The 27,567-nt window shown below is 32.7% G+C and overlaps 1 long non-coding RNA gene across 1 annotated transcript; it reads left to right on the top strand.

The window, feature by feature from the left end:
* Window positions 1–440: 440 nt before the first annotated feature.
* Window positions 441–27,131, top strand: LOC106120073 (uncharacterized). Its single transcript, XR_001227981.1, has 4 exons — window positions 441–519; window positions 2,614–2,655; window positions 19,075–19,171; window positions 27,073–27,131. It is a non-coding gene; the product is annotated as an uncharacterized LOC106120073 (long non-coding RNA).
* Window positions 27,132–27,567: the final 436 nt, after the last annotated feature.

The raw sequence follows: 27,567 nt of genomic DNA, 5'->3' as shown, positions 1-27,567 counted from the left end.
GTGAAAAAATGGAACTCATAAATCGAAAAGAAATATTTCACGGTCCGGCATTCAGAGCGTTGCGTTCAGCGTAGACCGAATAGTAGAAAGGAAAGGTATAAAAGCTTCACCCTTTCTAAAAACACGTAAATAGAAGAGTCGGGCGTTCGTTTCGTACTCCACGTTTGGAATAGCGGGCCGGCGCACACACGCGAGTCTCACATACGGCGAATAAACGATGTGAAATGGGAAAAAAGTTAAATATGTATGAGTGCGGGTAAATATATAAATCGGTATATAAAGCGTTTATATAAAATAGGTGAGAGCGCGCGCTCAGCTCCGAGGCTCAGTCTCTCGCGGTCCTTCCAGCATCACTCCCGCATGCGACGGACGCCGCGCCGCGGAGCGGACTTTGACACGAGTTATCATGTTTTCCAAACAGTGGTGCCGCCATAAACTTTTCTTAAAACTTTATTGATGGAACTGTGTTACTGTGAACGTTATATTTTACTTTTGGACTTTTATATTTAAAGAAACTTGGTAAGGAAATCAAATTACAATTTAGATAAACTTTTACGTGTAAAACTTTTTTGATATTACACAAGTAGGTTCTGGTAACTTTAAAATTAAAAAAAAATGCTATCATGTAAAATAAATTTTTATACACACTTAAGGCATGTGAAATAAAGCAAAACTAAGTTGGGTAAAACTTTATTTTCGGAAATCATGCTTTGAATTTTACAAATATTTAGTTTTTTTTTTCAAAATAACTTAACAATTCATTAGGACTCTGCCTCCCGTGGAAAAAAGAATAAATATCTAGAAGTGATAATTTTTCGCTTTGGTATATTATAGTTAAAAAATATTGATTGGTAAAATATTCGTATTACATTTATTTAAAAAATAAAGCATGATATAGCGACTAAATGTTTTTTGAATTTGAATTTGTAATGTAAAGAACTTAACTAAACAAACTAAACAACTACTGTTATTTTTAATATTATTACCAATTACAAAATTATAAAAACCCCGTTGAGTTGCTAGGTTCTTTTTTCAACTAATATTGTGAACAATGGCTATCAGTAAGATATACAGAAAATTTTTATCAATCCTTAGTATCAGTAATACAACACTCTCAATAAGTGCCGAACTATTTGTTACTCCAACAATTTACGTCTGACAGTTAAATTAGAACGAAGTGTGGAAATAAATGAGACTTCTGTAAATATTTGGCTAATATTTAATATAGTAATAGACATTACAATGTGTTTGATGAAGAATGAAAAAATATATATCTACAGTTGAAAATAGTTATGAAAAATAAAAATGAGCTATTAATTTTTGATACTTAATATTATTTAAAAGGTTTTATGTTACAGTTAAATAAAACTCTGACTTTTCATTACGATAGCTTTCTCCGTAGATTCAAAAGATTCATTAAAAAATCTTTGCAAATAAAATGTTTTAATTACATTTCATACGTTTTATTGCATTTTCTTTATAATGGCTTAAACTTTTTACTCATTTGCCAGTTTTTATTCAACTTGGACATTCGTTAATTCATTTTTTAAATTAATACAGACAAAATAAGGCTTTCTCGATAGCTCTCATGCCTGGTTGAGGATGGAATGAAATAATAACATAAAAAAAACTTACACAATCAAAGAGTCTATTGTCCAAAAAGGCCGCAGCGGTCTTAAAAATACAATATCATGAAAAGGTTTTTACAATCCTGCCTTCGGAGTTTTGATATCCTATAATATATTCAATAACGCAAAGGGAATAGCTGGTCAATTGCTACTGATGAAGCCTATTCAATAAGTAACGACAAACTTTGAACTGAAATATCGAAATACAAATTGAATTATGTTTGTGTGAAACTGAAATTTTTTCTTATGAATTTAATTTTCTTGTCATTCGATGTACTATGTATTTCATAGATATATTATTATATAGAATCCCTTTCTCTTTGAGTCCTTTATTATCTCGTATGTTTACAGTTTTGTGGTACATTTTATTAAGAAACTATTACTTATTTAGATTTAGGCTTTGGCACAGTAATCTTAAATTATTTCTAAATGTGTTATGTATCGTATTAATATTATACTATTTAAAGTTATAATATAAAACCAATATGTATGTATATTTAAAGATCTTATACATATATAAAATTCTCGTGTCACAATTTCCGTTCCCATACTCCTCCGTAACGGCTTGACCGATTCTCATGAAATTTTGTGAGCATATTGAGTAGGTCTGAGAATCGGCCAACATCTATTTTTAATACCGCGCGGACGGGGTCTCGGGAGACAGCTAGTATATTTATAAAGTTATATTATACAAACAACCTGTCACCCGCCACCCAAATTAAAAAAAAAAACTTAATGAGTAGTCTATTTGTTCTTCCAGACTATGTTCTACATCTGTGCAAAATGTCATCAAAATCCGTTTAGCCGTTCCGGATATACCTGCAAAGAAGCATCCATCCATCTAAACATTTAGCATTTGTAATATTAGTAGGATAATGACAAGGTAGAAAGCTTCGCGAGTCCACCTAAAGCACCACTATTTTTTATACCACATAAGAATGGACTCTATATTTTTAATTAAATTTACATTTCGATATTGTTACAGGTTCATTGGAAATGTGGCCTATCATATTCGCCCTTACACTCGGTAAGTACAAATTAATTTTGTATATAAGTTTTTAATACGAGTCCTAGATCTCACGGACTATATTTGAGTTTCTCCTACATAAAATAGGGATATGCAATTAAAAAGTATTTTTAATGTTCTTTTTATTTTTTATTTTTATGTGTAATTTTATGGTTTTTTTGTTTAGTAAAACCTTTTTCTTTTCTTTTCTTCTCCTTTTTAAACTAATAATATTAAACGTTGTATTGTACTTTCAACAACTTATATTTTTTCCGATCCTTTTCTAATTTCAAGGACTTGATTTTTAACGAACAAACTTTTATTTGTTCTTCAGTTGTGTACTTAGGACATATAACAATGTTAGCGGATTTCCCGTTAAATATTATTGTTTTACGTACATATAAATTTATTATTATTAACTTTAACACAATATAGTCAGTGTGGAATGAAGCAGTAAATGTGAGTTTATTGGATTTTACCAAAACCTTGTTTTGTTTATTTTTAAATTTATGTATTTAACCTCGCCTTTTTATATGAAGATTAATAATGATAACGGTATGATGTCTTCATTGCAGACAATTTTCGACAAACCTTAATTATGTCCCTAAAAGTTACTTGTTAACTTTGTGTCTTAGCAAAATATTATTCGAAATGCATACAATATTTTTCAATTACTCTCGTACAAATAGACAGTAAGTGTACTGATAATGATCTCTATAAATGGATAGGTAATTGCTTGGAATGACAGCTTTATCTTCGTTCCTACTTAAACATGCCTGTAGAAGTTCCTGACAGTTGTTCACTACTGCTATCAATCGGAATCAATCAGCGTCAAATTGGTGAAAATCAAATAGGCACAAAATACCACGGTTTATAGCATCTCCATGTATAGAGGACAGTGACTGGAATACATAATATGTAGATTCTTATTACCTATCGTATTGTAACATCAGATAAGCGATGACGGAACTTGTGTCTCCGTGTTTGCGGCAACATGTACGACATAATCATATATCTTCCGCAAACGACGGCATCTCGGCTTTCTTCCGTCATATGTCTGTTCAAAATCGACTAAGAGACTTTATGTCTTAGACAATGTCCATTGTAACATAATATTAGGGTTTAGGTGTAAATTAAGTTCCAAGAAATATAATTAAAGTTCACGAACTTTATTCAAAACCGTTGATTCATTTCTGATGAATTGATTTCGTAGAATGTACTTGAAACATGAAATTTTATGTGTAGGGTATTGGCACGTGATACCTGATAAAGTCATATCATAACCATCACCACCATCATGGTCACCATTATTTCATTATCATCATCATCATCATCATCTTGACCGCTGGACGTAGGCTGCTTCTTTCCGCATTAAAGCAGCAGAAACAAAAGAGTGATATGAAGTAAAACAATCAAAGATTTTAATTAATTATATTTAATTACAACCATATTTTTACTTGTCTTAATTTAAATATATTAGCAGATATTAAATTTCCTACTATCATTAGAATGAACTAATACTTTTGACTCAATATTATCGAAGAGGAAATAAAAAAGAAATCGGAGACGATCTTCCTATAGTCCGCCAAAGGCGATGTTGATCAAGTCACCCGTTGCAGGGCGCTGCAAGCTATTTGCTGTCTCCCCGGAACATTGGAGTATCGGGAACTGGAAATAACATTAGCGGAAAAATATCTTAGATATTTTTACCAGTAAGTGATTTTTATAAATATGTGTTTTTAATATACATATTAGGAAAATTTTCGTAAAAAAAGTACAGATAGCATAAAAAAGTGTCTATGGTCAACATAAGAATTCTCGTCTTTCGTTAGTTTACCCACACATAGTTTACTTTTTGACTAATTCTTTCAAATGTCTATCAGTGTTTGATATTTATGGACATTTTATGAAAGAAAATATATTTCTACATTCACTTTAGAAATAAGTTTCGTGATTCAATTGAACCTTTGAATTGGTCTAGAAAACCTTAGAGTTCCTATCCGAGTTTTAAAGATGTCACTTCCAGAAATTCTCTATAATGTAGCTGTTATTTGAGCAAACATGGCGGCAAAGGTTGTCCGCTTTGTAGGATTCAATCAGCTCTTTGCACTGGGGACCTAAGACCAAATGGTATAAAGGGAATACAGCACAATTGCTAAGTTGCTTAATTATATATTTAACTTAGCCGCGGCTGTAATTAAAAACAAACATTGTACATAAATTTATTATTTATTAATGTTCGTTAATTGTTTATTAATCATAGATTTAGTTTAGAGTCTGGATATGGTAGTTTTTTTAATTTCTACACTTTATATTTAACTTATTCGTAAAATAACTATTACTGCTATCTATGTTAAAGATTTATTTTTGTTTGATTTAACTCATCGAGTGCTTTATCTTTAAAACAAGTTATCTCCGTACTTTTGGAGTACTCTTAAACGTCTAGGTTTGTAAGATACAGGATGATTCCGTTTTTGTCCGTCCTAGGAATTATACTTCTAATATCAGTAATCGGAACAATTTAGCTCATCAATGAGAGAGTAAATACAATAGGTACTATTTTAAAATTCTAATGGTATTCAAACTCTTAAGCTTTGTTATATTTATTAGTTAATATAAAATGAATAATCTTCCCTTGATTCACTCGCGATAAAATACATTTCGTAGTCTATCACAAATTAGGCGACGGGGAGCACACGCGTGCCTTTTTTCCGCAAAAATGTTCCCCTATTATTTGTTCATTTGTTTTTTCGCTTCGCATCTCGCCAGCTGGCTGCGACGCTCGAAATAACGACTAGACGAGAGCAGCCATTACATGTTTCGAAAGCCATTTAACTAATTTGCTATTTTTCCCCGTCTTTAGCACACGGCTGTTGCTAACTACATACGTCGATTATTTTCATAGCAGAATATGCTTATACCATGGTGGTAACCTAATAGTAGTGTTTGTGTTAATCATCAATGTCCAGAATATTTATAGAGGAGCTAATTGTCACGCGACTCCATCCGCGCAGCCAAAATTTACGTAAGATTTTAACACTATATTTCATATCCGTCATATATCTGTCTATATCCGTAATTTTATTCGTGTTTATTGTCTAGGTAATGCTAAAGTATTTTAGTTAAAAGCCTTTTTAAATCCTGATTATAAGTAATTGTATTATAAAAAAAATTATTTTAAACAAAATAATTCATAGGTATATACAACAAAGAAATACGGTTCAATACGTTTATTTATAATTTTCAACGATTCGAATCAGACCGACATTGATATAAAGACATAAAGATAAACTAGTCCTAGACCACGATCCCATCTGGTCTTAGGGATGTGTATGAATGGATATATCCATACCCATTATACGAATATTTATTCTAAATATGTGTCAAAGACTAAGTAATCCTAACTTCTTAAAAATTTGATAACGGTGCTACGTCGACTATTACGTTCGCTTAAACGCAAGATCCTTTTGCTCATTCAGATTCAAGAACTTTATGTTTACTTTAATAAAGAAACATCTGGGTTGCTATAACTTTTGAAATTTGAGCACAAATAATGTTTATTGAATTATTTATTTATTCGTCGACAGACATTGGATATACACGGTCGTCTTTCCTTTACTCTCAAAGACTTTACACATGATTCCCAAAATTATTAATATCTATTTAACAAAAAAACAATTTACGATTTGCAATGTTGTGTGGCAGCAACCTACTTAATTGAAGTCAGAAAAGTAAAACGCTTGATATAAACAAAGTGCTTAATGTTGCTTCCAGTGTCGATTCCTCGTTGTAGGCGTTTATTCATCTATTACGTTCAAGTTGATGGAACAGTGGAGCCCCGCTCTCTAATGGAAAGATAATAACTGTTTACTAAACACAACAATATTCAGCACAAATACAGCCTTTGTTACCGGTTACTCAAATACGGTAAATTCGCGCATTTCGATTGTTAATTTTATTGAAATACTCCCAATCAACGATTGAAATGTTCATTATATTGTATTATTACTATTGTTCGTGAACTTTATTATAGCTTTCCTAGTTTTCAATGAACAGAAAATTAATAGAAGAGAATAGAGCTTTTTATTATTTTAATCATTTTGTTTAAATTAAAACTATGATTTTTCTATCGAAAAATATTGTTTAGCTTAAGTTATTTACCCTAAAAACATTTTGTCTAATATAATTTGTTCGTAAAACATCTTAAATATGAAAAATCGTAAAAATATTGACAAAAAGTTTTAACGTTTAAACTCTATGAGGCATATCTGTTGATCTATTAAATTATCTTATCTTATATCTTTAAATAAGCAAATCAATCGGCTCCAACGACTTCATAAAATTTAGTGTATATGGGGTTTCGGGGGTGATAATTCAATCTAGCTAGGAATTATTTTTAGAAAATGATATTTTATTCGTGTTTTATCGATAATCAACTTAAACATAAACTTAACTTTTTCTATCGGTACGATTGAGAAATATTATTCATATTTCATCATTTTATTAGTAATTCGTGCTTAAATATAATTTCCAAAAAACACAATTTATAAAAAAAAAAACCATCAGGAACTTTTATTTAAATTAATTAAAATATTCGCATTTGTTATCCCTTTTTATTTCATAACTCTATACCAATATTTACCAATATTTTATCAAAATAAATGTTTTTTTTCCATTCGTAATGACTTCGTTGAATATCTTTACCGTCGTTTATTATGAAAATAAATGTGAGTACACAAGTCGACGTCAGAAATGATTACGTAACTCGTAGTATCTTCTTACATCGTTTGTGAAAATGAAATTTGAAATCTTTCATCATAAAATGAAAGTCATTACGATCAATCGAATGTACAAACTTAATGTCTTTATATATGTTTATCGAGACCAAGTTTAATAAAAGATTATTGGTAATCAATTAAGTATTGATAAATGTGGCTAGTAAAACCTTATACTTTTTTAATCTAGTTGCAAAACTGTTTTACTTGTAGGCTCACATTTTTCAGTTATTACAATAGAAATTTGGAGCCTACCCCTAGTAAGGGGTGATTAGTCAACCACGCTGACCCAGTACGAGACCCGATACGTTCAGGTTGTATAATGTACATACGTTAATCGAAAAAAACCGGATTCCAACCCACGAACTGCAGAGTATATGTCAAGTGTTTGACTCCTGGGCCACCGACGCTCTAATTTTGGCCTAATCACCCCTGACTTAAAGTAGAGCCATTCTGCGGGGACGAATAGTGATCTGATGAGTACTAATTCAACATCTCTCTGTCTCTCTTCCTAGTCACCCCTGCTGTCTTATAATGTTATGTGAACAGCTTACTTCGTTAGTTTCATTCATCCTAGCCATGTTTAATTCAACATATTAAAAAAAAACAGACTTCCAGAAATAACAAAAGAATTCACACGCGAGTGAAAATATTCCTCTCGCTATCATCTCTCCGGTAAATAGGTAATTCAATAAAGGTGCGTAACACCGCACCGTATCATTCCGACAAAAATTCACGTGGAGAAAATTATTACTTTATGTATTTCGTTTCGTGTAGCACAAACTTAATTTACACCAAGCCGAATTACATCGAGATAATTCAATTTGTACGTGCAATAAAGGAATAAGTTGCAGGTGAAAATTCAATGATATTCGTAAACAAAGATTTCCAATCATAATGTAGTTTGTTCCTTCGACTATTAAACTTTTTTTTTTGTAGAAAACAAATGAATGGTATAATCATACACTATATTATAAGAAAACAGACGTGCAAATGAAATAAATAAATCTTATTTTTCTTATTATAATAGAAGAGGTGCTAAACATTTTGTAAGAAGTTATTTCGAATTAAATTTGAAATTTAATGAATAACCAAAAAAAATGTTTGCTCTACTAAATTCTTTTTGATCGAAATGTTCGATACTACTCTACCACTTCATCGCTAATTAAAATCGGATGAAATTGTGTCAAGTGATAAATATTTCGGTAAAAAAATGCATATTTTGCTTTTTTCAATCAATCATTTTAGATACCGATATGCGTACAAAGAATAAGTAACGTAATTTAATTTAATATTTGTTAAAATATAGTTGCTATAAAATTGTGCATAAAATATTTTATTATTATTATATTATACTTACATACGTAGACATAATATTCTTCTGTGTGTCTATTTTAAAACGAACTCTTTAATATTTAATGTGACGGATTTAAATCCAGGCCATTATGCAGACTTAGTTCTTAAACAAAAGAATTTTTAATACCAACGCCCAACGAATATGACCAACCGAGAGAAAGTTGGATCAAACATTTGTGCCGTCATAGCACAACTCAAAAGTGTCAGTACTGTACACCGTATGAATAAAAGATTACTTCTGAGCACATCGTCGAGCTTCCAACCGTTATTTTTTTTCATATCTAAATGAGCTACAGGAGGAATGGAAAAATTCCAAATTATATTCCCCTTTGACGTTTAAATGACAAGACTTGTCATGCTTGCGCATTCTCCCCAACCAAATATAACTAACAGTATGATCTAAACTTGCTTATGTCCTTATTTTGTGTTAATTATGCAGTATGCATTTGTTAAGACAGATCTGGCACATTTCTGATTGTAATTTTTATTTTTTCCCGTGTTCAAACTGGCAGCTATTTTGTAGAACGCCGATTCGTTGTCTAGTCTTTTCTTCTATGGTCAAATTTATTCCCTCGTCCTTTAGTAAACACATTACCTGTCCAACCTTCAACCTTTATTCATTTGAAATTGTAGGAAGGTCCCCCCTATACATTATTGATGTGCGGAATGAAAACTTTCTTATACATTACTTGGTACATTGGATTCGGATGAGTCGGGTTTTCGGCTAAAAAATATTTATCTTCGACCGTTGTTTGAGGAGCTGATTCTGATTTTGTTTGCGATTTCGACGGGTGTTTGTTATGGCCAGTGATTTTATTTGCTTGTGCAAATGTTTTTTTTCTTTAACAGTAATAATAGAGTTTGGTTGCATCTCGTGAAAGTTTGTTAGTGATGTTTATTAATTGATTTTTCTTAACATAGTAATAGTATTATAATTTGTTTCCATATTAACGTAAGACTCTACCTTTGAAAAATCATTTGGTTAGGTAGTAGAGAGTGTGGATCAAAAGGTATCACAAAAAAAATTAGAGCATGGTCATATTGTAGCCACAAATCTAATCATATAGTATAAGGTATCAAATTATAAGAAAATATAAAAAGTTATTGCAACTTTTAAACAAAAAGAGTTGGATATTTTAGTGTTTAACCCCATGTGGTTATCCTGGCTATACATCATTATATTATCGTTTTATAGTTGAATTTTAGGACACGCTGTATAATCATAGGTTCGAATCTGCCGTTTAATTACAATAGTGAATCATTTTCTAACCCTTCTTATTTATTAAAAGAATTAAGAATGATATAAGGTTAACATAATTTACATCACTACAAGGATCAATTAAAAAATCTTATTTTCTTCATAAAAAACACTTTTTCTTACAGTATCGTAGGTCTTGCAGTATTGTTCCTGAAACGTTTTATTATTAATCTCAGAATATGTACAATGTTGCTGGTTCTATAAACAACAAGCGAACCGTAAATTTAACTCGAAACATACATTGCGATTCCAAGACTGAATAAAAATACAATGAATATATATCTTGCTGTTGTTTGTTCCGCGTGTATGTTTTATTGTTTTGAAGAATTGTTAAAAGACGAAAATGATGTAAAGTAAACAGAAATTATTTTCAAGACGTTAAAAGACGACGTATAGAATATTAATTATGTTCAGTATTTACTTGGTCACAATTTCGTAGCCTCATTTTACAATATCTGTTTACTTTGTTTTAAATTTTTTACAAAATAATTAGAAATGTTCAAAGATTATAATAGCCTGCACGTATGGAATTTGAATCACCCTTAACTTAGGGTAGGCTCCGTGCCCCTCGGTGAAGACGTATAGTGAGCTGATGATGACGATGATGATGGAATTTAACCTTCCACTGATTACCTTATTTCGGCTTTGGATTGAAACGGAGATATGCACGACTTTAAATCAGAAAATTAATATTTGTACGTTTTGTTTGGATTTTTGTTGCATCACTAACTCTACAAAAATACAACAGGTATCCACTAAATAACTTCTACAATATGGATTAATATTAAAAAACAATATCTGTAGAATAATGGAAAAAGTTGAATAAATACAATGCGAAGCGCATTAGAAAAAAAAACAATGGTTAGCGTTGCACTCATTGAAAATGGAAATATAGTTTTTTTAAATGCAGTTTTTTTTTTAAATTACTTACTAAGATTCTAGTTTGGAAAAAATATGCAAAAAAATCGTTTATTATAATCGATTTTCATGAAAACTCGCAAGTTAATATCGGGAAACGAATAATCGGAAGCCTTTTCTTCCAGTCGGCGTGATGTAAACAGATGACCACGGGTTCAAAAGTCTCGTTAACGCGGGGGCGAGGGGATGGAAACAAAAGATGCTCGTTTCCTCTACTGTTCCGAAGCAGAGGTCGCCGCGGGGCGGGGCGGCGTGGCGGGGGCAGGGGCCGCGGCGCTACAATGGAGGCATTGTTTGTGCCCGGTGACAGGAAAAACTCCGACCTCCGCGTGTTTCTGTGAATTTTTTATTCCTTTCTTTTCTTTCTGCACTTTTTGTAGCGAGGTAAGCTCCTTTGACTGCACCGGGCACGAATCAAACTCGTTTGTTGGGACGGAGTCATTACTTTCATGTTATTAGTGGTAAGCACAACAATAGGTGTTGAAAGATTGAATTTAATATTGTATAAAGGAACGTGGTCTTTGTTTATGATAGTGCTTAGTATAGGTATGCTTAGAAAGTTATTTGTACGAGGTGGCAGATTCTTAGCTCCCGGCATTACAGCGGGCAAGCCAAACGACTGTATATCCGGCGTACCCCACCTCCACAAGCCCCGCCTGACCTTTTCCGGTCCCGGTCGCCTCACGATTCCTTATTTACCCGTTTTTCCTTATCAAACGGTGCCATTCGCAACGCATTACCGGATTCCAGTCGCTCGAAATGAATATATCTGATACTGAGTGTAAACACGTGATTGAGGGGTTTTTGTTTTGTAAGATATTTCTCTTTTCAATTTTCTAAGTCAGCGAACCGTTTTGATTACTGACCCAGTTTGCTGTATTACTGTTATCATTTACCAGACTATCAAAAGGTAAATTATAAAGATTTTATGAAGTAAAACACAATATTATAGTAATATTTGACGTTATTTAATTATCTTTAAGATCAGTGTCAAAGAGATTTTTTTTTATTAAAAGGGGTTTTATCGACAACAAAAGATGTCACCCCTTTTTATAAGGATGCCGTGCCAATGATAAAGTCATTTCAGTTGGGGTATAAAGAAGGATGAATGACGAAAGCCTTTTAAATTTTTAACCTCAAAAACATTTAAGAAACGGTAGATATAGTTACATATTTTTAATTTTGGAATAAAATAAAATTAAAGACATGTAATTTTCATATTTTACTTGGCTTTTGGCTTAAAATTAATATAAGACTACTGTACAATTTCGTATTTTTTTATAATTATTCTATAAATAATTTGATTTATATATTTAATTGTTCAAATCTTTGTTTTCTTATTTCAAAGACATTTCATAATGTCTTTTATGTATTGTTGCTATTTATAGCTTTAATAACACCGATACAAAAAATCAAAAGACTCTCGATATATTGTGTGATGGAAAATGGCAAGGATTGATCCAAAAGAAACATTTTATACATAAGTGTTATAATCGAAAAGCACTTTGACATTCAAAATAGACGTTAAAATAAATATATGCTTTAAAATAGGCTTAAACAATATGAGATGATAGGTTTATTTTCTGACTGTTATATTAATAAAACGTGCGAAAATTAACTTAGATTTTAATATTTTAAATATTGAAAATAAAGTGCTCTACAGGCTACATACCTTTAAAATTACGAATAAAAGTATTGTTTGATAATTTTGTTTCGGAATAAGCGATAATATTGTAGATTTTTTGTAAATTTAAAATATATTCATATAAAGATTTTAAGTGTGAATATTAGACTCATTAGAGCATAATTCAACTCTAATTAAAAATCTTTTCCGTACTTACGAGCATAACTGCATAACTAACCAACTACACAGCGCTACTAATTTGCATGTAAAAGAGTGTATTACATAGTCATGGCAGAATTCGTACGTGTGTCGGCAGCCTGTTTTAAAATCAGCGCCGACTTACTCCTGACTCTTGACCTCCTCCTCTTAACCCCGTTTCCACTGCACATGGAAGCCCCCCTTTCCTAAAATTCATGTCACGAACTGAAATATTTTTAAATAAAATAACTCGGTTTCTTTAAAATCATCGTAATCACGTCGATGAAGATAAAAGTCTGAAAAATGCTTTAAAAAATGTTACATCAGCTCACTATTCGTCACTACCGAGGGGCTCGGATCGGTTAGGGGTGAAAAATTTGTTCTTAATTATTAATCCATTATTATTAATATTATTATTAATTATAACACAGGTACAATTAATACTAAGAATCAATTAAAGAGTTTGACAGTATCTTACATATAAAATTCTCGTGTCACAATGTTAGTTACCATGCTACTCCGAAACTGCTTGACGGATTCATAAGAAATTTTATATGCATATTCAATAAGTCTGAAAATCGGTTACTATCTATTTTAAAGGCCGGAAATAGTCGCGGCTGACAGCTGGTGATTACTAAACGTCGTATAAAAAAATGCCAAATATGAAAGTTAAAACTGACCGTAACAATACCAGAAAAATGTACTTAGTTACGTTGTATGTTGACTGTTAAATATTTTAAAACGCAATAAACGTTGAGCAATTTCAATTTACCTCGCAAAATTGCATACGTGTGTGTGTGTAAATATTGCAGGACAAAAATGCGCCACTAGAGGTCGCCCGTACACCGGCGTAGCGCGTAGCGACACAGTTTGTAGCACTTCCCGCTGAGTGGAAACACTTAAAACTCAGTTATTATATCACTGATACTTTAAGGTCTCGCCATTTTAACGCAGTTTACAAATTGTTTTACTAAGTCGGGCTTAAATGTACCCTTACTTTATGTTTGTTGTTAATTAATTAGTTTAATACTTTCATTATTTTTCATATAATATTATTCATAAAGATGCTTTCTTATTAAAATATAATAAAAATTTAATTTTTATTTTATCAGTATAAATAAACAATTTGGCATCATGTACTTTTTTATAAATTTTACATTAGAGTTGAAAATTTCCAAAATATCTAGTTTAACTTGAAAATTCGTTGTACGAACACAGCATCAGTTGTCGTCATTTGAGGCTTCACGTTAAGCTAAGGCTAGGCTGATTTACCGACGTGCAGTCTCATTTGTTTGGCTCATTGATTACAACGCCGCTAAACTAACGGTTTAAAATCATTTTGGAACTTCTGCACGACAGATTTACGTTCAATTGCTACTGTTGAAACACATTTATGCAAAAACACAGTTGTGCAAAACACATATACAAAAACACACTTGTGCAAATGCTGTATAATCACATCTATCTGTATTTCGGATTTAGTCAACATGATGTAAAGGATGCACATTGTAAGTAAATACTTACAATGTGCTAAACTAATAGTCAAGAAACAAAATTTATGTTGTCGTATTAGCTCTTTGTATCTTGAAACCACGACAATACAAATATATGCATCTAATTCCATATGAAATGTTATGTGGCCTTCCTGAATAAGATGATGCAGTAAATAAAACAATATAAAAAAAATGTAATCATTTTCTCCTTTCGAAATTCGGCGATCAGCAGAGCAATCTCCAAAATGGAAACTTTAATTAGCGATCAGGTGCTTTTTCTAAAACACTAGCATAGTTTCTTTGTCGTCTTTCTTCTTTTCTTAATTCGTTTCGCCTGCTCATGAAAATTATAATTATGTATGTGTATTATAATTATGTAAACAAAAAAAAACATTTGCGCAATTTGTAATTTTTATTAGTTCGTTTTCTGAATAGTAACTTGATTTTAAATACATAAAAGTTGTAAAGAAAATAAAAGATATAACGCTAACCTCGATTCAAGACAATAAGAGAAGAGGCACTTGTTCCGTTTTCTCGTTCCCGCTGGTGCAATTGTTTTGCATTACGCCAATTATCGCTGAAAATAAAGAAATTAAGCTTTACAATGTTTGCGAGCGAGGGCAAAAAGTTCACTAGAGTTTGTTCAATTGCTTTTATTGGAATAAACGAAGTAAGGTGTTTACGCGTTATAGATGTGCTTTGTAAAACCAGTATTTTGGACTAAGTATCCCTTTTTTCTGCTATTTAAATTTATTTTCACTCAGCAACATTTATTGTGTTAACACATTCAATGCTATTGCGATTCACGTATCAGTTACGCAAGGTAAGTCGGTGGCACATAATGTGTTAATTTTGTGCAGCTTTCACTCTTTTTGTAAATTCTTTTTTTTTTGTCAACAAAAATATAAAAGTTACTTCATCAAAATATTTTCTCGTCATCTTTTAAATGATAAATATTTATTTGTGAATGCTGTGAAAATCGCCAGTAATTTTGTGTTACTGTGCGCCCTATACAACTAAAGTCACTTTTACACATGAGTAAGAAATATGTTGAGGAGGCTCCGCATCCCGGGCAGACTGTATATCCGGCGGATGTAGCGCCCCCTGCCGGCTGTGGCTCGCACCCCCAACCTCCATTCGCCACCCTCACTCCGATTTCCAATGGATTTCGTCGTTCGTTTTTTCGCTCGTTGTCCCCGCTCATATGGAATACGTATTTGTACATATTTTTAAAACATCAATATTTTAATGTTACAGTTGTATAAGAGTAGAAAGGCACGCCTTTCAAACACAGGACTTATAACTTGTATCTTGGCGATTTTAGCCGCTAAGCGATTAACGCAATACAATGCTACAAATGTTCGTAAACAGGCACGCGTTGTTAAAATTTGGTCACCAAAGTCACCTGTTTGTAACGATCATCGCGAAAAAAGTCCCTGTGATTTTCAAGATGGTGGAACAATTCTATACAGTTGACATTTCGTAAATTCGTGTTAACCTTGTAGTCGCAATACGACTGAATGAGTAGACGACTCGCGTCGACGACTCGACATTGTATGTACGAAGCGCGCTCTACGCGATGCTCGGAACTCAAGTATACATACAATATTAGTTTCGAAGATTTAAGTTCCCTTATATACGAAGGGCTTAAATTTTGTTAAGACCTTGTGATTTGAAGTATAAACGAAAGGTAGTCATCCTGTCTTTATCCCTCTAAAAAGTAAAGTAGCCAATATAAGATGTTTATAATAATTACCCAGATTTATTTTAGACATTTGCGTAATAAGAAGACATTTTAGCATAGTTAATATTTTGTTATGGCATTCAAAGAGACACTGATCCTTAAGTCTTGTATTTCAAGATTACAAACTAAAACAACGACAACGATGTTGTCAGAAAATAAAAAAATATTACGTGAAATAATGTCGTACAAACTACGTTACATAAACGAGGTAACTTTGACATCACTCGAGACCGGAAATCGATTTCTATATTCGTCCATTACTATATGGAAAATAGAAAAAACGACGGTCTTGTGTGCTCTCGGTGGAGTCTTTGGAATTGTAAACACATTGTTATATAGGGGAATAACGAAATACACTTGTGATGATCAACATTTTTAACATAAGTACATATTTGTATTACACAATTTCATAGAAATAAAATTACATACGAATTGAAATAAGATTTTTTAATGGGTGTTTTGAGATGTCGGGGAAAATGTTTTTAATAGACGCTATTTTCTTTAGTTATGTCCTTCATATATTCACTTCATCAGATTCTTATCCAAAAAAGACCCGGTGTTCTGTAATTAAAGTCAGGATTCAATGTGAAAGGATTTCATTCGTATACTAAGGTGCCTCTGTACAGAGGATTTTCGCATCCAATAGGGATTTATTGCGAGCCAAGCGGAGATGCGAGAGATAAGCTCCAAAAGAAATTCCCCTACATAATGAACTATGCACTGTATGTCTATTTTTACGAATGTCTGCATCCTGCTTTGAATTGTACGTGCTTCGTACAATATATTACGAAATGGATGAACAAAATTCAAAAGATTACCGATATTCAATACTAGAACAGTTTTATTTTATATCATAAGGTGGCAAACGAGCAACGAGTTTTTATTTCTTAGCAACATGGACTGTGACGATAGCTAAGTTAAGACTTTTTTTATTTCTTCGTTTTAATTGCTTTTTTTTTCAAATAATCTAATCATCATTGCTGTTGTGATAAGACTGCATTACATACGACTAGATACTGAAGCTAAAAGACGTGTTTTTTTTCTTTTTTTTTTTTTGTTAAACTATGTTACTACGAGAGAGTTCGACTCTATCATTTAAAGTTGCTGTTCCCATCATTGGTAGGATTTGTGATCCAGACCAAAATACTCAACGGACCTATTAACACTTATTAGTCCGTCCCAATTCTAGTTAGTTCTAATAGATTTCGATTTCCGATATCGGGAATTAATGAAATTGTTAATTACGAAATTGTATTTCGTAGAAAGTCAATTCAGCTTTGTATACATCACTTGAATGTGGATTTGCATGCGGAATATTCTGCCTTCAAGCGCTGTTGGAATGTATATTAACAAAAGCCAATATGGACTTGTTCGATCGGACCTCACATACTTTTGTAGATTATTACTGTGTTTATTACTTATTGCAAAAATTGTTTTACAACTTTCCATGTGATCTTTGGTATATTATTATTATTATTATTACAAATAGCTTTATCTAATGGAACCGTTTTTTTGGTTTGGTATAGTCCTAGTGTTACATAAACATGCTAATAGACCAAAAACATAAAACATATTTTCATTGTACTCCTCATTGCTATGGGTAGCTGTAATATATGTGGAAATAAACAATGTAAATTTTTTCATGTTGTATAACTAGCTTTTGCCTGCGGCTTCGGCAGTGTAAAGTAAAAAAAAAACTGGACAAGTGCGAGCCAGACTCGCTACCCCTTTACGCAATTAAAATATTTTTTTATACGATGGAACTAAAAATTTACGGTTTTCGGATTTTTTCCTTTATCGTACGGAACCCTAAAAAGGATTAAATCACATGTGTTACTTGAGACTATGCTTTATATCTTTGCCAAATTTCAATAAGATGTGTTGAACCGTTGCGGAGATATATAGTAAATATGGAAATCAAGCGTATCTCAAGGAACCGTCCACATTTCCCGGATCATATGTAGTCTATGTGTTCTTCCGGACTGTTCTACATCCATATACCAAGTTTCATTGTAATTCATACAGCTATTCTGGAGATACCCAACAAACATCCATCCATCCAAATATCCGCATTTATTAAAATAAGATTATATTCAAGCTAGTTATCTAGATTTTGTGGAGGCTATTATTGAATATTGCCCTTACATCACTTGCATAAAGCATTGTACAAAGCCGGTTAAATCCATCAATCTACCGCCAATCTGCGCAAATGTTCACACCGAGCAGGAGGAGCTCCCGTAGCGTCTGGAAACTTATCAATCAAGACTTTTAAAGTGTGTATTTATTCGCAAGGCTAGACCAAATAAAAAAAAAAATAGCCATAGAACACAATAAAGTTTAACTTAAATATCAAATTCAAATAAAAGACATGATTAAGGATTCTTAAAAAAAATAACAATGGCAAGAGTAATCGTGCTGTAAGGCTACATTATGTCACTTTTTGTTACGCAATTATTTAGATGATAGAAATTACAACCGACGTTCCTTTATATGTTAACTATGTTGCTACTTTATTTAAAAAAATTATTCACTGTTTTTATATGATTATAATTTCTTATTTGAATTAGTACATTCCACAAAAGTGCATCGAATCTTTTTCTTGAAATTATACTTCTGATATTTTTACCATTTTTCTTTGCTCCATAATATTTTACGCTTTATTTTAATGCTGAACAGACCAGCAGTTTTTGCTACGTATGCTATTTCTAGGAATATTCCGCGCATTTTGACACAAAGAGCACACTAACATATTTCTACTTTAGTCAGGAATGTTCATAACTGAAACTAAATATTTAACAAAAGGAAAAATGCCTTAACATTTTTATCTCTACGCGACTTTTTATTTATATGCGACACTGCAGGATGACAACGAACAACTACTGGCACAAACGAAAAGAGTAAGCGGACGCGAAAAAAAAAGAATCGTGTTAGTTTCAATTTGCTGGTGCAAAAAGTCGACACAGTGTAGTACGTAGTTAAAAGAATGCACACACAGGCGTGTAACTCGAGGTTCTCATCTCATGCCCACGTCAATAATTGGAGCGGTTGTTCATGTGTTTTTTTTGTTTCTGCAGCAGTGCTCCCGGCGGGGCGGCATTGTTCCCGCCAGGGGGCGCCCCCCGCGACCACCACGCCGCTGCCCAACCCCAACTCTCGGCTCCACGTAAAACGGTTCGTATTTTTCATTGTTGCTTTAAAGCCTTATAGGTTTTGCTTTATTTATGTCCTTTATACCACTTCGTGGGAGATAAATGCCCGGAAGGCGATGTTCTGTTTTTGTCGCAGCGTAATGGTTTTGCGTTCGTGAAAGTTTGTAGACAATTCGATTATGCGTAACTGAATATCAAAATATGTTTACGTTACACATATTATGTAAGTTCTCTAGATAATTTTTGTTGCATCATCCGACAGGAATAGATTTAGGAGAGAGAGAGAACCCGATAATACGGGTGAGAACAAAAAAATTAAAAATTTTGTCCAGAACTTTGAAAAAAATTTGAAAATCCAACGTTGAAATACTAATTGATCATTAGTGCAGTTTCTTAACAGTTTGTAACTTTTAAATAGTTTTTTGCAAATATATAACAAACAAAGGTAACCATTTACAAGACATGTAAAAACAATTTGGGAAAAGCGTTAACGGAAAATGAATATCTTTACACCAGACCATCACACCTTACATTAATGAATCGCATAGGAATATAACCTTTATTACTAAAGCAGTAAGGCATCAAATAGTATCACATTATATATAATGCGTTTATTCATATTTATAGGATTATCCTGCGTCTGTATTCGTTGATGGATTCCTGACACTTTATGAGGAATTTCATTTGATACGAAATATACAGGGAATTCTTTATGAAAATGATATTCGGCTATTCCTACAATTTCATAACCTTGTTGGATAAAGAATGGTTATGTTGATTTTTATTTTTGTACGTACAATTTAATGGATCACACAAAAAAAGTGTTTCAGGAATTTTCATTTACGTTTTGAAACTATGCGATTTAACATCAATTGAAATCCCCTTTCGTATTGTCATGAAAACGAGTTGTTTGAATTTATTGCAAATTGAATATGTAAGTGAAAATCGATGTTCGGAAAACGATTAATCTTTGAAAACATAATGCATATGTAATTGTAACTTTTCATTTGAAAGAGAAAGAAAGAAAAGTTTTTATTATAGGTAACAAAGATTAAACCAACAAAACAATAACTAACATTATAAAAATTGCACATAACTAAGAAATTAAATTGGCATGGCATGACTGGAAGTCCGTGGCCAGAGATAGACCGAGGTGGAAAAGGTTGCTGGACCAAGCCAAGGCCCACAAAGGGCTGTAGAGTTAGCAGAAGAAGAAGAAATTAAATTAAACTTAAGTTACCATTTATGGTTAATTTGGATAATCTAATTATGCCCACACTAGGCAATGCCTGTATCATGGGCACCGATATTCAGATACGTATATAATATTTAGGTAGTACATATGTTTACACACTTACTCACAAACTTATACAACGTGATAATACATTTTGAAATACATATTCCATCGCACCGATGATAATGAAGTTTCGATAATACGGTAAAATCAATTGAAAACCATTTACAGCTTAAAACACGCGTCAAATTTCTATGCGCACGGGACTCGACACAACGCGCGTCGAGTAAATACGCGCAACACAACGCGCGTTGAGTAAATACAGCTCCACTACATTGTTTAAACTTAGCTGAAATGGGATGCAAATTTCATTTTTGTTTGTCATATGTTTTACTAGGTCTATTATACGCTCTATTTTTTAAACTACAATTGAAACAGATTTTTAAATAATTGTGACGTTACTTATTAATATCTTACTATTATTATAAACGTTTAGCTGGATGAATGGATAGATGTTTGTTTGAAGGTACATATCTCAAGAACGGCTGAACGGATCTTGATCAAATTTAGCTTCCATAAAGAACATAATCTGTCATAGGCTACTTATTATGTTTTTTTTTTAATTCCGCGCGGACGGAGTCACGGGCGACAGTAAGTTTTACAATTGTAACAATGTTGCACGCGTAAGGGACAGTATTTTGTCATTCGTAGATACTCACTTTTTATTACCGTCATCTGATATGGTTAAATTGAACCAACGGCTTACAATATTAATTTAATTCGTTCATTTAAATATTTACTGTTTAGAAGTTAACAAATACAGCTGCAACGTACATAAATACCAGCCGTGAATTTGACCAATTTCGTGTTTGTATGACGCAGTCTATTGATACTGCTTTTATTTACATGTTCCGGGTTAGTCTTTGTTATAAATATTTAAATTGAATTGAATATTTTAGTTTTTAGTTTATTTATTTTATTGTGCAATTTTAAGAGAACGTCTAAAGGAAGCTAGTAAAACGAGAAATATGAAATTGACGTGGAAAGTATTAAACGAAATAACGCACTTTAAAACAATTCCCAAAGTATCACAAGATCTTATACAAAATAGCGTAAATTGTAAAAAAGCAGTCAACGACGTGAATAGTTATTTTGCTAATATAGGTAAAGCTCTCTCAGATCAAATTATTCCTGACATTGGTAGCTATAGTCCACAGTCAATCAACAAAACAGTAAATTCTATTGTCCTAACAGATACAAATATATCTGAAATTTTTAACACCATTAACTCGTTGAAAGCAGGTAGTTCGGTGGGCTGGGATAATATTCCTTCTACTGTGCTTCGCCAGAATAGTGTCTTACTTGCTCCTGTCTTGACACACATTGTTAATCTTTCCTTACAAACTGGAGTTTTTCCTAAATCTCTCAAACATGCCATAATTATTCCTATACACAAAAGTGGTGATAAAAAGATTGTTGGTAACTACAAGCCCATTTCCCTTTTAACATCTATATCTAAGGTTTTTGAGAAGATAATTAACAATAGATTGGTCAATTATCTAGAAAAGAACAGCATGTTTTCCTCCAATCAATTTGGTTTCCGTAGAAATAAGTCAACTTCTCATGCTGTACTTACCCTAACTGAATTTGTCGCCAAAAATCTTGATATTAGAAAGAAGAGTATTGCTCTATTTTTAGATCTTGCAAAGGCATTTGACACGGTGTCAATCCCGATACTTTTAAATAAATTAGAGGGTCTTGGAATCAGAGGTACACAACTTAACCTATTTAAAGATTACCTTACGAATAGGACACAGAGCGTAAAGATAGGACCTCATATAAGTGACCCCGCAACTGTTAGCTGTGGTGTTCCGCAGGGCAGTATACTAGGGCCTACCCTCTTTCTTATCTATATAAACGAGCTTTGCAACCTCCCAATTGGTCGGGGAATTATTATAACTTACGCTGACGACACAGCTTTAGTAGTCCATGGAGACTCATGGCCTGATGCTATTGCAGCAGCCCAGGAAGCATTTAACAACGTCTCGATATGGCTCAGAAATAATAAATTAACATTAAACATAGAAAAAACAAAGTATATAGCATTTTCCATTAAGAACCCTCCGTTTTTTGAGTCCTTCCCCCTATTTGCACACACCTCATCTACCTGTCAAAAGTCCTTCTCGAGTGTCACGTGTAAATGTCAGACCATGCAAAAAGTTGATTCAATTAGATACCTTGGCGTAATTATTGATAAAAAAATTGTCCTTCACGGAGCATATAGACCAATTAACTCAGCGAATCAGAAAATTAACAGCAGTTTTTAAAAACATCAGAGATTGTGCAGATAAAGACGTCACTAAAATATTATATTACTCTCTGTGCCAGTCTGTGCTATGTTATTGTATTTCATCTTGGGGTGGTACAAATAAAACGCATCTTCTGCCTTTAGAGAGAGCCCAACAAGGTATACTAAAATGTAGTACAAACCGTCCATACAGATACCCAACAGTTAATCTGTATAGGGAATGTAAAGTTCTTACAGTAAGACAATTATACATACAGACTCTTATCCTGCATCAACACTCATTAATGACATGCAATAAAGATTTAGTCTCCACGCAGCGCTCCTTACACAGCATATGTGAAGTTCCAAGAGTACGAATCATGTTTTCTGGAAAATTTCCATACTTCCTGGGCCCATGCCTATATAACAAAATACACAAAGAAAACAAAATACTCAATCTTACCTCCTTAAAATGTAAAAACTTATTATTCCATATACTTGTAAATCTAAACTATGCAGATACTGAAAAACTCATTGATTTTATTATATAGAATCCTTTAAACCCATGCATTTTTCTCTCAGAAACACATACACCCACGAACATATACATCCACTCGTACATACATAAACACGCTCAAATATTTACATGCAATATTAAGCTATTTTAATTATAATTTTTTCTCTTTTTTTGTAATTCTTAAGTAAGGCAAGCAATCTCACAATGTCACTAACATATTACTTAAACTATAGCACTAAGACGAAAGAGACCTGGCTCCTATAATACGGGTCTAGAACCTAGTCAGGCGTATTATTACTATGTAATTTTATCATAATTTTTGTTGCCTAAATAAACGATTTTTATTTATTTATTTATTTATTTATTTTAAACATTCAGTTGGGTAATTTGTATCGTCCTAAGACTTATACTAGTTTGCGCAATTAAAAAAGTAAATTGTTATAAATGTAATTTGGTTTCATCATCATCATCAGCTCACTACACGTCCCCACTGAGGGGCTCGGGGCCTACCCTAAGTTAAGGGTGACTAGGCCTTAGTCAACCACGCTGGCCCAGTGCGGATTGGTTGACTTCACACATATCTTTGAATTTCTTCTCAGATATGTACAGGTTGCATCACGATGTTTTCCTTCATCGTAAGAACGTCGGTTAAATGTACATATGTAAATCGCAAATCGAAAACATTGGTTTGAGATTTGACACATAAATGAACCTTAACAATTCTCATTTCATAGTTGTGACCTAAAGTCCGATGGACCCTTTGGCTGAATATTTAAAAAAAAACTATTATAAAATATTTTTATACAATTTATTTTTCAAGACCAACATTGTACATTCTGTTCTTGACAGTTATAACATCTCTTTGCACATTGCAAAATAAATTTGTAGCTCATCTATTCTCAGTATTTTTTGTTTCAAAACTTTAAATCAAATTACATTTAATATTGGAAACTCCGAACAAACCAATCTACACTCCAGTATCAATTTTAACATAACCGCAGCTGTGGCAGCGAGAGGGTTGTTATAAAAATATGTGCGGCAGTCAGAGTGTTGATATATCGGTATAAGTTAGCGATCACACGCCCTATATCATCTATCATCGAGTCCGACACAAAAGCTTCCAATATCTTTGGCATACATTTTTGATGCCTTGCGGGTGAGCGCTACAACATACGCTAAAACGACTCGATAAAAAATACATTTTTCAAGTTTCGACGACATACATGTTACAGAGTAGGAAGGCATCTTGGTATTTATGCTATCTTGCTAATATTATAAATGCGAATGGATGAATGGATGTTTGTTAGAAGTTATCTCCGAAACGCCTGCCTGGATCTCACTCACTTTTGGCATGTAGAACATAGTCTGGAAAAACACAAAGGTACATAATGAGTTTTGAATTTTGCATAGTATAGAGAATTAAAGATATGGTAGGTAAGTATTATAGTTAGAATAATTTGGCGCGAATTGCGCACTTTCGTTACTAAGTCAAGTTTCAGAATGATTAGTAAGGGGACATAAACTTCGAAATTTTAGTAAGGCTAGTGTTGCACCAGTACACCGACACATTGTCGGATTTTCTTCCTGACAGTAATAAGCAAATATAGTTCCTGTACGTGGTCGTTTAGTATGGTATATTCAGCGTTTAATACAGCCTCGTTAATAGAAGCCGTAAAACTCATGCTGCGAAGTGCCCATAAATATAATCTGGAATGTAGATCATATTTATTAATATCTAACTTAATTACTTAGTGCAGTGATAATCTGTGATGTGTTAAGTTAAATATATCTAGTGCAATTATCTTATAAAAACGAATGTTTAGTTGGATGGATGTTTATAACAACCAGAACGGCTGCATGGATCTCGCTAAAATTAGACATACATGTAGAACACAATCTGGAAGAACACATCGTCTATTAATCAAGTTTTTTTTCCGCGCGTAACATCAATTTTTGATAAATTAAAAAACAAGTTATATTGATTTCTTTTCTATTAAATGGATCAGTATTATTTTATAAGAATATAATGTGGGAAATGAAACCTTATAACTACTATAATAAAGAGTCTCTTTGCTATACTAATTTCCGTAAACTCGAATATTTTCAGTCATCCCCGTTCATAGCGGGCGAAAATTTCAGCAAGCGAATTCATTGTATGTAAAATCATGCAATCCTGAAAATGAAAGCTCGTAGCGTTTGCATCTTTGCTGTATCATTTTATATTTCCGCATACACTTTCGTAGGTTTTATTGTAAAGTGCCAGCAACGATATAAAATGGAACTTCTACTCGACAAAATGGAATAAATTTATTACTTTATATTTTATTTTCTTACTTCATACATACATTTACGTATTTTTTTTAGTATCTATGGATCATCATCATCAGCTCACTATACGTCCCCACCGAGGGGCTCGGAGCCTATCCTAACTTAGGATCATTAGGCCATAGTCAACCACGCTGGCCAAATGCGGGTTGGTTGACTTCACACATATCTTTGAATTTCTTCTAAGATATGTGCAGGTTGCATCACGATGTTTTCCTTCACCGTAAGAACGTCGGATAAATGTACATATGTAAATCGGAAATCGAAAAACACATTGGTACATGGCGGGATTCGAACCCAGGACCTGCAGATTGCAAGTCAAGTGTTTGACCACTGAGCCACCGACGCTCTATGGATGGACGCTCTATCTATGGATATTTTTCATAAAACTCATACTCATTTATTTACTTATTTTTATATATTACACTTTAAAAAATTGTGTACACCGACTGGGGAATCCCATGACTCAGGAAACCACCAGTCAGGGCTATAAAGACAGGGACCTTCTCACAATGCGCGCGGTTTCTAAAGTTACAGCCTTTTGTATCGGGCCCTTTAACCAATTTTTAAATTAAATTAAATTATTAAAATATTTTAAATAGATTCTAATGCGTTCATTTCTCTATATTTTCCTTGTTTAGTTATTATTCCTTTCGTTTCCGCTCTGCGTTTTAGGTCGAATGGTGATATTAAAAAACTGTTTCGTAATGATTACCTTTTCAATGCAATTTTTCAAGTATGCCTAAACTTCCGCTTTAATATATTGAAACATACGCTGAAAGTTCAGTGTCTATAAAAGGTTCGCTTGAGTGCGAACAATGTCTTTATAGGACAGGGTGGTTACATCGAAGTAGGTGCTTGAATATGGTTTGCTAAAAGCATGTCACTATACCCTCATTGTCTGAGAATGTATTGTATGTAAAGTGTACTCGAGCCTTTTTTCTTAAAGTGATACTTTGATACGATAAGGGCTTTATTGATGTACCTATCAATTTATGCTATCCTGGTACTACAGGCTACAAACTTTCTTAACTTTTGTATAAAAAATTTAATTTTTGATAATAATTGGAATAAGAACAGAAAGAACATTTTATTTATATGATAAAGTCTTTTATCATTTAGCCAAAATGTTTTTTGTTTGAAAATCTTTATCGTTATTTATATAATAGAATAATTTAAGGAAATATTTACGAGTACCGCAAATGAAAAGGTTTTCGAACGATTGCAACAAAGCCGCATTAAAATTAGGTTTCCGATTTTAAATTGGATAGCAGGAACGATTTAACTCATTAGCATGTTGTTAATTGCAAAATTAACTGATTACACGTTGCATACGTTCTTACTTTTTAATTAAAAATCCAATTCCATGCAAATACGTTCGGTATTTGTATCTTGTCGGATTGAATTCCGTGTTACATTGACGTTTTTTGTTTTATTTCTTCCGTTCTTTCGTTGAGAATTTTGGTATTACGAGTATTCATTTATTTCTTCAAATCTAAACAGTATTTTAATTAAGTTTAATTATGTTATTAAAGTGGTTAAATTATTTATTTGTTACAGGTGTCTTTGGTTGGAGAATGATAATACATTTGGTAAAAGAATGCTCGGCGATTTCAGTAAGTATGATTTGCCATTTTTACTTTTTTGACCAATTCAATATAAAACAAACATTTAATCTTCTATATAAAATTCTCGTGTCACAATTTTCGTTCCCATACTCCTCCGAAACGGCTTGACCGATTCACATGAAATTTTGTGAGCATATTGAGTAGGTCTGAGAATCGACCAACATCTATTTATATATTTTGTTTATTATATATTATTTATATTTATTTAATACCGCGCAGACGTAGCCACGGGCGTCAGCTAGTAAATAATTATAATTGTGGCATAAAGCTGCAAGCTCACCAATGGTCAAGGCCGTTCCTGAGCTGGTTTTCAGCTTACATAACGCGATAATGACTAAAAATAGGATTTGAAGTGCAAGTATTTTACACAAATTAGCAGTTATGTGACAAGCTAATCATTCAAATTATTTATAAACATCTCTAAAAC

The sequence above is a fragment of the Papilio xuthus genome, unplaced genomic scaffold (genome assembly GCF_000836235.2).
Source record: "Papilio xuthus unplaced genomic scaffold, Pxut_1.1 DF826961.1, whole genome shotgun sequence".
In the NCBI taxonomy this organism is placed as follows: domain Eukaryota; kingdom Metazoa; phylum Arthropoda; class Insecta; order Lepidoptera; family Papilionidae; genus Papilio; species Papilio xuthus.
The sequence above is the reverse complement of the archived record's forward strand: the minus strand, read 5'-3'. Positions and strand labels throughout refer to the sequence as shown.